General features: G+C 42.2%; 1 pseudogene; it reads right to left on the minus strand.

The window, feature by feature from the left end:
- LOC140208611 (uncharacterized) overlaps nucleotides 1-11,325 on the minus strand; it is a 63,169-nt pseudogene extending 51,844 nt beyond the window's left edge.
- Nucleotides 11,326-14,095: the final 2,770 nt, after the last annotated feature.

The following is a 14,095-nucleotide window of genomic DNA, read 5'->3' on the forward strand; positions in this document are numbered from 1 at the left end:
AGTGGGGCGTGGCAACGAATGACAGAGTAGCAAGATTTGGAAGCTGATTGACAGATAAAATAATTTGGTTGTCTGACTGCTGACACAAACAATTCCTGTGGTGAGGTGCTCCACTGGTCGAGGAACATGCGTGTGTTGGGAATGGTTTTATCTATTGAAGGGGTTGTTCCTGCTTGTTTATCCTGTAATATTATATCCGGATGGTTATTATGGATTTTCTTATTCATAATTATGTATTGATTATCATATAACTTGTAAGATTTTGACTCTAAAACTGGATCAGGTTTGAATTTATTGTGCCTTGATGAAGTTACAGTGGTCGTTCATGAGTTTGTATTTTAAAGCAAGATTTTGGTGAATGATATTTGCCACTTGATTGTACCTGCATAAGTAATCAGATCCATACTTTAATAACAGTTCAAAGATTGCGAAAATTATTCAGGAAGGGTCCCCATAACATTAAAAAAAAATCATGTTTCGAATCAGAAATCGGACAACGAATCTTCTCTAGATTAAGGCACAACATAACGTCAGATAGTCATTGAACATGAGTGGGCGGGGCAGGCTCCTTCCACTTGAGCAAGATCGCCCTCCTGGCCATAAGAGACATAAAGGCCAATACCCGCAAATTAGATGGCTTCAATTTTGTAGCACTGTCCTCAACAAAACCAACCATGGCAGTCAAAGGATTGGGCTTAAAGCTGACATTCAAAAGTGCAGAAAGCGTTTGAAATACATCTTTCCAGAATTTTTCAAGGTTCAGACATGACCAAAACATATGAATTATTGTGGCCACTCCATTACCACATCTATCACAGTAAGGGGAAAATATCTGCGTAGAAACGGGAAAGCTTATCCTTAGACATATGAACTCTATGTACCACTTTGAATTGTAATAAAGAATGATGAGCACATAATGATGGAGAATTAATCAATTTTAAAATAATCTTCCAGCTCTCATCAGATATGAAAACCTGTAAATCCCTTGCCCAGTCTCCTTTAATTTTATCTAAAGAGGCCATTTTCAGTCCCGACAGTAGACCATAAATGTAAGATATTGAACTGTTATCAAAGGGTTTCAAATTAAAAATTCTATCTAATATATTCTTATCTGGACTTGAAGGAATGTAAGTAATTGAGATCTTTAAAAACTCTCTAATCTGTAAGTATCGAAAAAAGTGAGTGTTGGAAAGGTTAAATTTCGTTGAAAGTTGCACAAAAGAAGAGAGATTCCCTCCATCAAACAAATCCTGAAATCGTTTATTATTCAGTCTATCCCATTCTTTAAAAGATGAGTCAATTAAAGATGGTTTGAAGAAAAACAATTGGAAAATATGGGACTTGAGAGGGAGAATCTCAATAAACCAAAATGTTTTCTGAACCGTAACCAAATCCTCAATGTATGTTTAACCACCACATTGTCAATTTGTTTATTTAAAGGTAAAGGAAGCGAGGATCCAAGTAAAGAAATAATGGAAAATTTTATAACAGAGTTGGCTTCCAATGAAGCCCATATAGGACAATTATCATGGTTAATGTAATATATCCAGAACGTAATATTATGTATATTAACTGCCTAATAATATAACCTATAATTGGGTAGGGCAAATCCTCTGTTCTGTTTGGGTTTTCGAAGGTGAGCTTTACTTATACCAGGTTTTTTATTCTTCCATATACAGGAAGAAAGAATTGAATCCAAAGAGTCAAAAAAAGATTTAGGAATAAAAACAGGCACAGCTTGAAAAAAAGTATATAAATTTAGGTAAGATATCCATTTTAATAGAATTGATTCAGCCAATCAGTGATAAAGAAAGAGGCAACCAATTAGAGAGTGTGTTTTTAAAGTAATTCAATACACTTTAAAAATTTCCTTAAATAAATCTTGTCAATTCTCAGTAATTGTTACTCCTAAATATGTAAATTGTTTTATTAAAATTTTATAAGGCAGGTTAATATCAGTTAGTATTAAATTGTTTAAAGGAAACAGCTCACTTTAATGTAAATTTAATTTATAATCTGAGAACTGACTAAAATTAGTCAGTCAACGGGACACAAATAGTAAGGAGGTTGTCACATTAGATATAAAAAGGAATAAGTCATCAGCATAGAGCGACACTTTATGAATAGTACCTCTCCTTAAAATACAAGTGATCTCTTCAGACTCTCGAAAAGCAATTGATAAGGGTTCTAATACCAAATCAAAAAGCAGAGGACTCAAAGGGCAACCTTGTCTAGTTCCACATTGGAGTTTAAAGGGTTTAGAATTCTGAAAATTAGTAAGAACCCAAGCGGAGGGAGATAAATAAAGTAATTTAATCCAATGAATAAAGTTAAGTCCAAAATTAAATTTTTTGAAGGATGTAAATAGAAAGTTCCATTCAACTCTGTCAAAAGCCTTCTCTGCATCCAAAGATATCACACATTCCGGTATTTCCTTAGATGGAGAATATATAACATTTAACAAACGCCGTATATTAAAATGGGAATATCGATTTTTAATAAATCCTGTCTGATCATCTGAAACTACAGAAGATATAATATTTTAAGTCTGCGAGCCAACACTTTAGATAAAATTCTAGTATCAAAATTGAATAAAGAGATAGGTCTATACAAAGAACATACAGTAGGATTCTTATTCTTTTTGAGAATGAGCAAAATGAAAACTTAGTAAAAAGACTGCGGTAGTCTTCCTACCTGAAAGTAATCAGTAAGGGTAGAACATAATTGTGGTATAAGCAAGGAGCCTTATTAAACTCTTCAGAGAATCCACCGGGTCCTGGGGATTTCCCAGAATGTGATTCTCAAATAGCCTGAGCACTTCCCTCCTGGGAAATAGGTTGATCCAATTGCCTACAATCATCTAACGAAAGATTAGGAATATTTAATTGATCTAAAAATTATTCATTGCAATATTATCATTAACAGAGCCAGAACTATACAATTTAGAATTAAATTCCCTAAAAGTGTCATTAATTACAAGGTGGTCAGTTGTCAGGTCCCCATTAATTTTACGTATTTCTTTAATTTGCCGATTGGCTGAAAATGGCTTCAATTGATTAGCCAGTAGCTTACCAGTTTTATCTCCGTGAATATAAAGTTGACTTCTCTCTTTTAAAAGTTGGCTTTCAATTGGATACGTTAAAAAAAGATCATATTTAGTTTTAGTTTCAACACGTCTCATATGTTTCAGGATCAGGTACTGAAGTCCAGTTGCTTTAACTGATTGGCTAATTCATTTCTTTCTTTGTTAGCTTTTTTAATGATGTTTGCAGTATAAGAAAATTTGACCCTGGATGTATGCTATAAAAGTATCCCATATAATAAGGCTAGATGTCTCTTGCAACGAATTTTCTTCAAAAAAAAAGTAATTTGATTCTCCATAAATTTTTAAAAATTCTCATTGAATAACAGAGTTAAATGAAATCGCCAGAATCTACTCATGGGGATAGGACCAGAAAGATTTAAAGATAGAATTACAGGAGAGTGGTCAGAGAGAGCAATTTCTTTATATTCAATCAATTGAACTAATGGAATCATTTGACTATCAATAAAAAACTAGTCAATCCTGGTATAAGAATGATAGCCATGAGGGAAAAATGAATGGATGGAGAAAACGCCAAGCATCAACTATACCATATTTAGTTGGAAAAGAATGGATAAATAAAGCTGATTTATTAAGTGTGGATGGTTTAATAGATGAGTGATCTAATACTGGATCTAGTCAGCAGTTAAAATCTCCTCCCATCACAAGGGAGTACGTACACAAACCTCGCAAAAATGAAAATAGACGTTCAAAAAATCCTGGATCATCTACGCTGGGGCATAAACATGAGCAAAAACAATCAACTTACTGTCTGAACTCCCTGATACAATAACAAATCGACCATTAGGGTCCGAAACAACTTTATGCTGAATAAAGGAACTGTATTATCTACAAAAATTGAAAATCCACGTGATTTTGCATTAAGCGAAGAGTGGAATTGCATATCCTTCCACCGAATAAAAAAATGTAAGCTATCACAGCTGCGTATGTGCGTTTCTTGTAAAAAAAAAAGTGCTTTTAATTTTTTAATATAAGCAAACACTTTATTCCTTTTGAAGGGGTGATACAGCTCTTTCACATTCAAACTAAATAGGTTAATATTTTGAACCATTTTACATACCAATCAATGTGTAATTAAAAAATCTAGCCATAAGTTATTAAAACTAGAAAGCAAACCGTAAAGTAAGGTATTCAAACAAACAATCATACATTCAACCCAACAGAGCTCCCAGAGAGAAATAGGCCCTACCCCCCTCCCCTACCCAAAGCGAGAAAGCTGACCAATAGACAGTCAGTGAGCTAAGAACTAAGTACCGGCCCCAAAAAATCCTGTTGACAGAGAAAAAACCTCCAGTCCTGCAAGGTCATTATGCCCCTACCAAGACACAACATAAAAAGCAAAATAACTCAGTATTCGAAAATATGAAAGGATCACTTTAAACAAATTCAAAGAAAGCTGTATTAAAATAAAGCCTTAAAAAGGGATAAAATAAAGTAGTATCAGAAAAATATATAACAAAAGACAATATATGAACAGCCAAAACGTAACCTTATTTCAAATTCATATTAACAGAAGAAAAAACTTGATCAAATAAGAAATATAACAGTTTTAGACTTCATCCTTCAGAAACTCTTTTGCATCTTCAACTGAGTTTATTCTTTTTCACAATCCGTTCTTCAAAACGATACTCAGACGTGCGGGGAACTGAAGGGATGGTTTATATCCTTTATTATAAAATTCCAACATAACTTCTTTATATTTCATACGATCAGCCAAAACTTCAGGTGAATAGTCTTCCACAAATCTAACCTTGTAATTTTGGAAATTGATCATTCCTTGTCTCCGGGTATGGCGAATTAAAAGGTCCTTAATACGAAATTCATGAAAGGCTAGTCCGACCAATCTGGGTTTCGCTGCCAAGGACAATGGCTTCAAAGTCAGAGAGCGAGAAGCTCGATCGAGCTTTGGCTCCGAAGTGAATAAAGCAGGGAAAAGCTGCTTCAGAAAGTTTGCAAAAAACTTCGTAGGGTCAGCGCCTTCAATTGATTCTTCAAGACCCAGGATTCACAAGTTATTTCTCCTGTTTTTGTTTTCGAGACTGATGATCCTTTTCAGCATTTTATCACTAGATAAAGATAACTCCTTGCAGAGTTTAATTGTATCTTCAACGCCCTCTTCAAGTGTTATTAGCTTCATAGTATTCTCCTGAATTTGGTTCTCATGCTCAAATAAAGTTCGCTGAATTGTATCCAATTTGCCGTTAAGCAGTTGAAACTCCTCAGAGAATTCCTACTTTTGCTGTTTAAGGAAGTCACTGATTGAATCCAAAGTGACTGGGGATTCATCTTCTGTTTCTCTTTCTTTTGCAAATGCTTTGGTTCTTTTCCCAGCCATAGTAAAGCAGTATTGAAGTATTATAATAAGATTTCAAAAAAAAAAATGACTGGTAGAGACAATTAAGTAAACAGGGTAGGAGCAATCGAAAAGCAACCAACAGGGCTCTGACTGCTTCTTATACCTAACATATGCTTCCTTCTTCCGCTTGACGAGTTGCCTCACGTGTTTCGACAGCCACGGTTCCCTTTTCCTACCATTTTTTCCTTGCCTCAGTGGGACAGACCTATCCTGAACCCTGCACAAGTGGTCCCTAAACTTCCTCCACATTACTTCTGTGCTTTCACCTTTGAACACCTGTTTCCAATTTACTCTCGCTAGTTCCCGCCTCATCCATTCATAGTTAGCCCTTCTCCAGTTAAGCACTTTCCCATTTTGTCTGTTTTTATCCTTTTCCATAGCTATGCTGAAGCTAAGGGAGTTGTGGCCACTCTCACCAAAATGCTCCCCCACCAAGAGGTCTGCCACCTGACCAGGTCATTACCCAGAACTAGATCCAGTATGGCCTCTCCTCTCATCGGCCGGTCACATACTGTGTCAGGAATCCTTCTTGAATACATCTGACAAATTCAGCCCCATCTATTCCCCTTGCAGTCAAGAGGTGCCAGTCAATATGAGGGAAGTTGAAATCACCCATAACTACAACCCTGTATTTCCTGCACCATTCAAAAATCTGCCTGCTTATCTGCTCTTCGGTGTCCCGAGGGCTATTTGGGGGCCTATAGACCACTCCCAGCACAGTGATTGATCCCTTCCTATTTCTGACTTCCACCCACACCGACTCAGTGGACACTCCCTCTGCAGCGTCCTCCCTTTCTACAGCCGTGATACTATCCCTGACCAGTAATGCTACTCCCCCCCTTTCTACCTCCCATCCTATTCCTTTTAAAACACCTAAACCCCAGTACCTGCATCAGCCAATCCTGCCCTTCCTCCAGCCAAGTTTCAGTAATGGCCACAACGTCATAGTTCCACGTACTGATCCATTCTCTAAGTTCATCCCCTTTATTCCTAATACTCCTAGCATTGAAATAGACACACTTCAACCCCTCAAACTGGCTACATTTATGTTTTGTCCCCTGCCTGTCCTTCCTCAGCAACTCAGAACACACAGCATCGTGCCCTTGTTCTTCTACCCTAATCACTGCACTCACATTCTGATTCCCACCACCCTGACGAACTAGTTTAAACCCTCCCCAACAGCTCCAACAAACCTGCCCACCAGGATATTGGTCCCTTTCCAGTTCAGGTGCAGCCCGTCCTTGTTGTACAGGTCAGACCTTCCCCAGAGGAGATCCCAATGATCCAGAAATCTGAACCCCTGCCCCCTGCACCAACTCTTCAGCCACACATTCAACTGCCATGACTTCCTGTTCCTACCCTCTCTGTCTCGCGGCACAGGCAGCAATCCTGAAATTAGCACCCTTGAGGTCCTGCTTTTTCACTTTTTTCCCCTAACTCCCTTTATTCCTTCTTCAGGACCTCATCCGTACTCCCATCTATGTCATTGGTCCCCACGTGGACCAGGACATCTGGCTGCTCACCCTCTCTTCTGAGAATACCGAGAACTCCATCCGAGATATCGCGGACCCTGGCACCAGGGAGGGAACAGACTGGGATTCTATATCTTTCCCACAGAACCTCTTAACTGTCCCCTTAACTATCGAATCCCCTATCACTACTGCTCTCCTCTTTTCACTCCTTCCTTTCTGAGCTGAGGGTCCAGTCTCGGTGCCAGAGACGTGACCACTACAATTTGTTCCTGGTAGGTGTAGGTCGTCCCCACCAACAGTGTCCAAAACAGTATACTTATTGTTGATGGGAACGGCCACAGGGGTGCTCTGCTCTTTCTGTCTATTCCCCTTCCCTCTCCTGACAGTCACCCATTTACCTGTCTCCTGACTTTTAGGGGTGACTGTCTCCCTGAAACTCTGATCTATTACTGCCTCTGCCCCCCGAATGAACCGATTTCACAGGAGCTGCAGCTGGATGCACCTCTTGCAGGTGTAGATATCGGAGACAATTGTGCTGTCTCTGACTTCCCACATCCTACAATCGGAGCACTGGACTGCCCTACCTACTGCCTCCATTACTAACTCCTAAGTTAATTAATTAAATAAACTTTCCCAGCCTTACCTTACTGGGAGCAAGCTCATCCTCTGCCTCTGCTCACTGAAATCTCTCGAGCCAAAGCCTCAAAGCTCCACTCCTTCACTGGCCGCTCTCCACTCCAGTCCACGTTAAACTCCAGTCCCAATAAAGGTGAATATGCAGCAGAAGAACCTCCTCCCATGCTCAGTGACCAGTGTGCAGAACTGGGTCTGGTGAGCAACAGCAATAATTGCAGAGTTCAGCACCGACAGTCACTCTCGAAATTGCATTCAGCAACGGTGATGGACAAATATCCAGCATGCAGCTCGTTGAAACTTTCTCCCCAGTGCAGAAATCGTGCTTGGCCAATCTTCTAGAATTTTTTGAGGATGTAAGTATGAAAATGGATGAGGGAGAGCCAGTGGATGTAGTGCACCTCGACCTTCAGAAAGCCTTTGATAAAGTCCCACATAGGAGATTAGTGGACAAAATTAGGGCACATGGTATTGGGGGCAGAGTACTGACATGGATTGAAAATTGGCTGGCTGACAAAAAACAAAGAGTAGTGATTAACGGGTCCCTTTTGGAAAGGCAGGCGGTGACCAGTGAGGTACCACAGGGTTCAGGGCTGGGACCGCAGCTGTTTACAATGTATATTAATGATTCAGATGAAAGGATTAAAAGTAACATTAGCAAATTTGCCGATGACACAAAGCTGGGTGGCAGTGCGAAATGTGAGGAGGATGTTATGAGAATGCAGGGTGACTTTGACAGGCTGGGTGAGTGGGTGGATGCATGGCAGATGCAGTTTAATGTGGATAAATGTGAGGTTATCCACGTTGGTGGTAAGAACAGGAAGGCAGATTATTATCTAAATGGAATCTATTTAGGAAAAGGGGAAGTACAACGAGATCCAGGTGTTCTTGTACATCAGTCAATGAAAGCAAGCATGCAAGTACAGCAGGCAGTGAAGAAAGCTAATGGCATGCTGGCCTTCATAACAAGGGGAATTGAGTATAGGAGCAAAGAGGTCCTTCTGCAGTTGTACAGGGCCCTGGTGAGACCACACCTGGAGTACTGTGTGCAGTTTTGGTCTCCAAATTTGAGGAAGGACATTCTTGCTATTCAGGGAGTGCAGCGTAGGTTCACAAGGTTAATTCCCAAGATGGTGGGACTGTCATTTGTCGAAAGATTGGAGCAACTGAGCTTGTATACACTGGAATTTAGAAGGCTGAGAGTGGATCTTGTTGAAACATATATGATTATTAAGGGATTGGACACGCAGGAGGCAGGAAGCATGTTCCCGCTGATGGGTGAGTCCAGAACCAGAGGCCACAGTTTAAGAATAAGGGGTAAGCCATTTAGAATGGAGTTGAGGAAACATTTTTTCACCCAGAGAGTGGTGGATATATGGAATGCTCTGACCCAGAAGGCTGTGGAGGCCAAGTCTCTGGATGCTTTCAAGAAAGAGATGGATAGAGCTCTTAAAGATAGCAGAATCAAAGGTTATGGGGGTAAGGCAGGAACGGGGTACTGATTGTGGATGATCAGCCATGATCACAGTGAATGGCAGTGCTGGCTCGAAGGGCCAAATGGCCTACTCCTGCACCTATTGTCTATTGTGAACCCAGTAGTGTGTCACAACTGTAACATGCTGTGAGGTTTCAGTGTTAATGTAATGGCCTCTCTGTAATGTTTCACTGCTGAGGTTACTGTTTCTCTGTAGCAGCAATGTTTACGTTAGGACTAGAGACAACAGAGTTTTGAAGTGCAGGGCTATCCAATGAGAGAAATGTTGTTCTTTCTTGTGAGTCTGGAAGAGAGATTTTTGCAGGTCTTTTGCTTGGGAGCGATGAGAAGACATGAACGGAGAGAGTGGGCCCTTTTCCTTTATTTTTTCTTTACTAGCCCTATAGTCAAAGTAAGAACTACAAAGCCCAATCGTTTAATCGCATATTATGTACCGTTTGTTATTTTGGGGTACTGATTTGTAATGGGGGTCACATCATGCAGCATCCACCCAAACGAGATTTCTTAAGTTTGGCCGGGCTGGGGGCTATCACCCCCTATATTAAGCTGCTAGCTGAAGCGAGAGTTACATATGGTTAGATGACTGAGCGAATTGCTTCACACATTCACAGCAGGTGAACGGCCTCTCCCCAGTGTGAACTCAATGATGGACATTTGGTGGCAATGGCTGAGAGAATCTCTTCCCAAAGTCTGAGCAGCAGATCGGCCTCTACCCAGTGTGAACTCGCTGGTGTCTCTGAAGATGAGACAACCGAGTGAATCCCTTCCCACAGTCTGAGCAGGTGAACAGCCTCTCTCCAGTGTGAACTTGCTGGTGACTCAGTAGTTGAGATGACGTAGTAAATCCCTTTCCACAATCTGAACAGGTGAATGGCCTCTCTCCAGTGTGAACTCCCTGATGCACCTTCAGTTGAGATAACTGAGTGAATCCCTTCCCACAGACTGAGCAGGTGAATGGCCGCTCCCCACTGTGAACTCGCTGGTGTGCCATTAGAGCGGATGACTGAGTGAATCCCTTCCCACAATCCGAGCAGGTGAACGGCCTCTCCCCAGTGTGAAATCGCTGATGTACCTTCAGTGCAGATGAGCAAGTGAATCCCTTCCCACAGTCTGAGCAGGTGAACAGCCCCTCTCCAGTGTGAACTCGCTGATGTACCTTCAGTTCAGATGACTGAATGAATCCCTTCCCACAGTTTGAGCAGATGAACGGCCTCTCCCCAGTGTGAACTCGCTGATGTACCTTCAATTGGGATGAGCAAGTGAATCCCTTCCCACAGTCCGAGCAGGTGAATGGCCTCTCCCCAGTGTGAACTCGCTGATGTACCTTCAGGTGGGATGAGCAAGTGAATCCCTTCCCACAGTTTGAGCAGGTGAACGGCCTCTCCCCGGTGTGAACTGACTGATGTGTCAGTAGGTTCGATGACCGAGTGAATCCCTTCCCGCACACTGAGCAAGTGAACGGCCTCTCTCCAGTGTGAACTTGCTGGTGTACCAACAGTTCAGATGACTGAGTGAATCCCTTCCCGCAGTTTGAGCAGGTGAATGGCCTCTCCCCAGTGTGAACTTGCTGATGACCCTTCAGTTGAGATGATCGAGTGAATCCCTTCCCACAGTCGGAGCAGGTGAACGGCCTCTCCCCAGTGTGAACTCTCTGATGTACCTTCAGTTGGGATGATCGAGTGAATCCCTTCCCACAATCCGAGCAGATGAATGGCCTCTCACCAGTGTGAACTCGCTGATGTACCTTCAGGTGGGATGAGCAAGTGAATCCCTTCCCACACACTGAGCAGGTGAACGGCCTCTCCCCAGTGTGAACAGACCAGTGTGCTTGTAGGTGGGATGATCGAGTGAATCCCTTCCCACACACTGAGCAGGTGAATGGCCTCTCCCCAGTGTGAATACGTTGGTGTCTCTGTAGAACAGAGGATGAAGTAAATCCCTTCCCACAGTCTGAGCAGGTGAACGGCCTCTCCCCAGTGTGAACTCGCTGATGCACCTTCAGTTGGGATGAGCAAGTGAATCCCTTCCCGCAGTCTGAGCACGTGAACGCCCTCTCGCCACTGTGAACTGACCGGTGTATCCGTAGTTTATATGATTCCGTGAATCCCTTCCCACAGTCTGAGCAGGTGAATGGCCGCTCCCCAGTGTGAACTCGCTGGAGAGCCATTAGGTCAGATGACCGAGTGAATCCTTCCCCACAAATTCAGCAGATGACCAAGTTTCTGCCCAGGGTGAACTGACTGGTCTGTCCACAGGTGGGATGACCAACTGAATGCCTTCTCACGCACAGAACAAATGAATGGCCTTGTCCGGTGTGAACTTGCTGATATATCTTCAGTTGAAATGACCGACTGAATCCATTCCCACTGTTTGAGCAGGTGAATGGGCTCCCCCCCATGTGTAAAATGATGGGCATGCCAGCCGGTCAGATGATCGAGTGAATCCCTTGCTCCTCTTTTTAAGTATCTAGACAGAGACAGCAAAACTGGCGTGTTGTGTTCGAGATTCCCATAGACAAATTCCTTGTCATTTTTAACCTGTAAAAATATTTACAAAATCCATCAGTGGGTGTAGGACAATATTTCAGATGAGATCCCTTGAGTTGTCAAGGTGTGATCTGGCATCACACTATTACAGTGAGGTTCAATCCAAGCTGGAGAGAGAAATCATCTTCTAACTGGGCACAATGCTAGTATCTGGAATGACCAACATATTCTTTGATACTGTTCCTGTCTCTATAATTTCTGCCATCTCCAATCTGTGACCTGGCTCAGTTTGACTCTCTCCATTGTTATTATTCCCTGTTCCCAATGAGCTGCATGGGTTCCTGGCCCCACAGTAACTGAAACACTCTCACAAATAGCCGGCAGTGCATTCCACGCACACACCACTCTGTGTAAAAAAACTTACCCCTGATATCCCCTTGGGATCTATTTGCAAGCATCTTAAAACTAAGCACCCTCTTGTTAGCCATTTCAGCCCTGGGAAAGAATCCTCTGGCTACCCACATGATCAATGCCCCTCATCATCTTATACACCTAAAAAAGGCTTGAAACATAACTAAGGAAATTATACATTGCTTTGAGAATTTGTTGGAAGTATAGAAAATTATGAGGGTACAGATAGGGTAAATGCAAGCATGTTTTTCCACTCAGGTTGGGTGGGATGACAACCAGATGTCATGGGTAAGTGGGGAAGGTGAAAATTTAACGGGAACATTTGGAAAAGCTCTTTCTTGAAATGGTCATGAGAGTGTGGAATGAGATACCAGCACAAGTGGTGAATATGAGCTCAATTTCACAATTAACTGAAGTCTGATAGCAGACTGGATGGTAGGGGTATGGAGGGCGATGGTCCTGGTGCAGGTAGTTGCATCAGACAGCGTAGATGTTTTTTCAGCATTGACTAGATGGGCCAAATAGCCTGTTTCTGCACTGAACTTCCCCATGTTTCTATGACAGAGCAGCTGGACAATCTTGTCTGGAAGGGAAAAGGTAGGAGTGACAACGGAGCAGCAACGGCTGGAGCTTCTGGGATCAATTCGGGAGCTGAGTGATCGATACATCCCAAAGAAGTGAAAGCATTGGAAAGGCAGGAGGACACAACTGTGGATGAAATGAGAAGCCAAAGCCAACATAAAAGCCAAAGAGAAGGCAAACAGAAGAGCAAAAACTATTGGGAAGCTTTCAGAAACCAACAGAAGACAACAAAAAAAAAGTCGGATGAGCTTGGGGGTGGAATTATGATATTGTAGTCATTAATGAGTCTTGGTAGCACCCAACAGTCTGAGGCATTTGGAGGAACAAAATATCCCGGGCCTCAATATCTCTTGAAAACCGAGGTTCCCTGCACCAGTTACCTTTCAACTTTTATTTTGGCAGGCACGTACAAACTCTACACCCTCAGAATTTCACTTCTGAAGGCCTCCCACTTACCAAGTACTCCTTTGTCAGAAAACGCCTGTCCCAAACCACACTTGCCAGATCCTGTCTGATACCATCAAGATTGACCTTTCTCCAATTTAGAATCTCAACCCGCGGTTCAGACCATTCTTTTTCCATATTTACTTTGAATCTCATGGCATTATGATCACTAATTTCTGTCACCAGCCCTGGATCATTTCCTAACAGCTTATTGCACACTTCTATGTTGGGAATTCTACGAACTGATTAAGGACACATTTGACAAATTCTACCCCATCTAGTCCTTTTACAGTATGGGAGTCCTAATCAATATATGGAAAGTTAAAATCATTCACTGAATCAACCTTTGTTTCTTGGCATGGTCTGCAATCTCTCTACAAATTTGTTCCTCTAAATCCCTCAGACTGTTGGGTGCAACCAAGTCCCAATAATGGCTACTATATCATAATTCCCTGTCCTGAGCTCATCTGACTATCCTACAATGCTTCTTGCATTGTGATATACACAGCTCAGCACATTCATCGCCCCATGCTCAACCATTTGATTGTTGACTCTATCTGAGGTCTAAACAACATCTGACTGGTGTCAAGAAAACAACCTCTTGCTCATTGTCACAAAGACAAAGGAGCTGATTGTGGATGACAGGAGGAATGGAGACAGGCTCACCCCTATTGACATCAATGGATCTGGGGTTGAGAGGGTGAACAGCTTTAAGTTTCTTAGCATAAACATCACCGAGGATCTCACATGGTCTGTACATACCGGCTGTGTCGTGAAAAAAGCACAACAGCACCTCTTTCACCTCAGATGGTTGAAGAAGTTTGGGATGGGGCGCCAAATCCTAAGAACTTTCTACAGGGGCACAACTGAGAGCATCCTGACTGACTGCATCACTGCCTGGTATGGGAACTGTACTTCCCTTAATCGCAGGAACCTGCAGAGAGTGGTGCGGACAGCCCAGCACATCTGTAGATGTGAACTTCCCACTATTAAGGACATTTACAGAGACAGGTGTGTAAAAAGGGCCCAAAGGATATTGGGGATGCAATTCACCACAACCCCAAACTGTTCCTGCTGCTACCATCCAGGAAATGGTACCACAGCAAAAAGACC

This window comes from Mobula birostris, chromosome 13 (assembly GCF_030028105.1).
Source record: "Mobula birostris isolate sMobBir1 chromosome 13, sMobBir1.hap1, whole genome shotgun sequence".
Classification (NCBI taxonomy): domain Eukaryota; kingdom Metazoa; phylum Chordata; class Chondrichthyes; order Myliobatiformes; family Myliobatidae; genus Mobula; species Mobula birostris.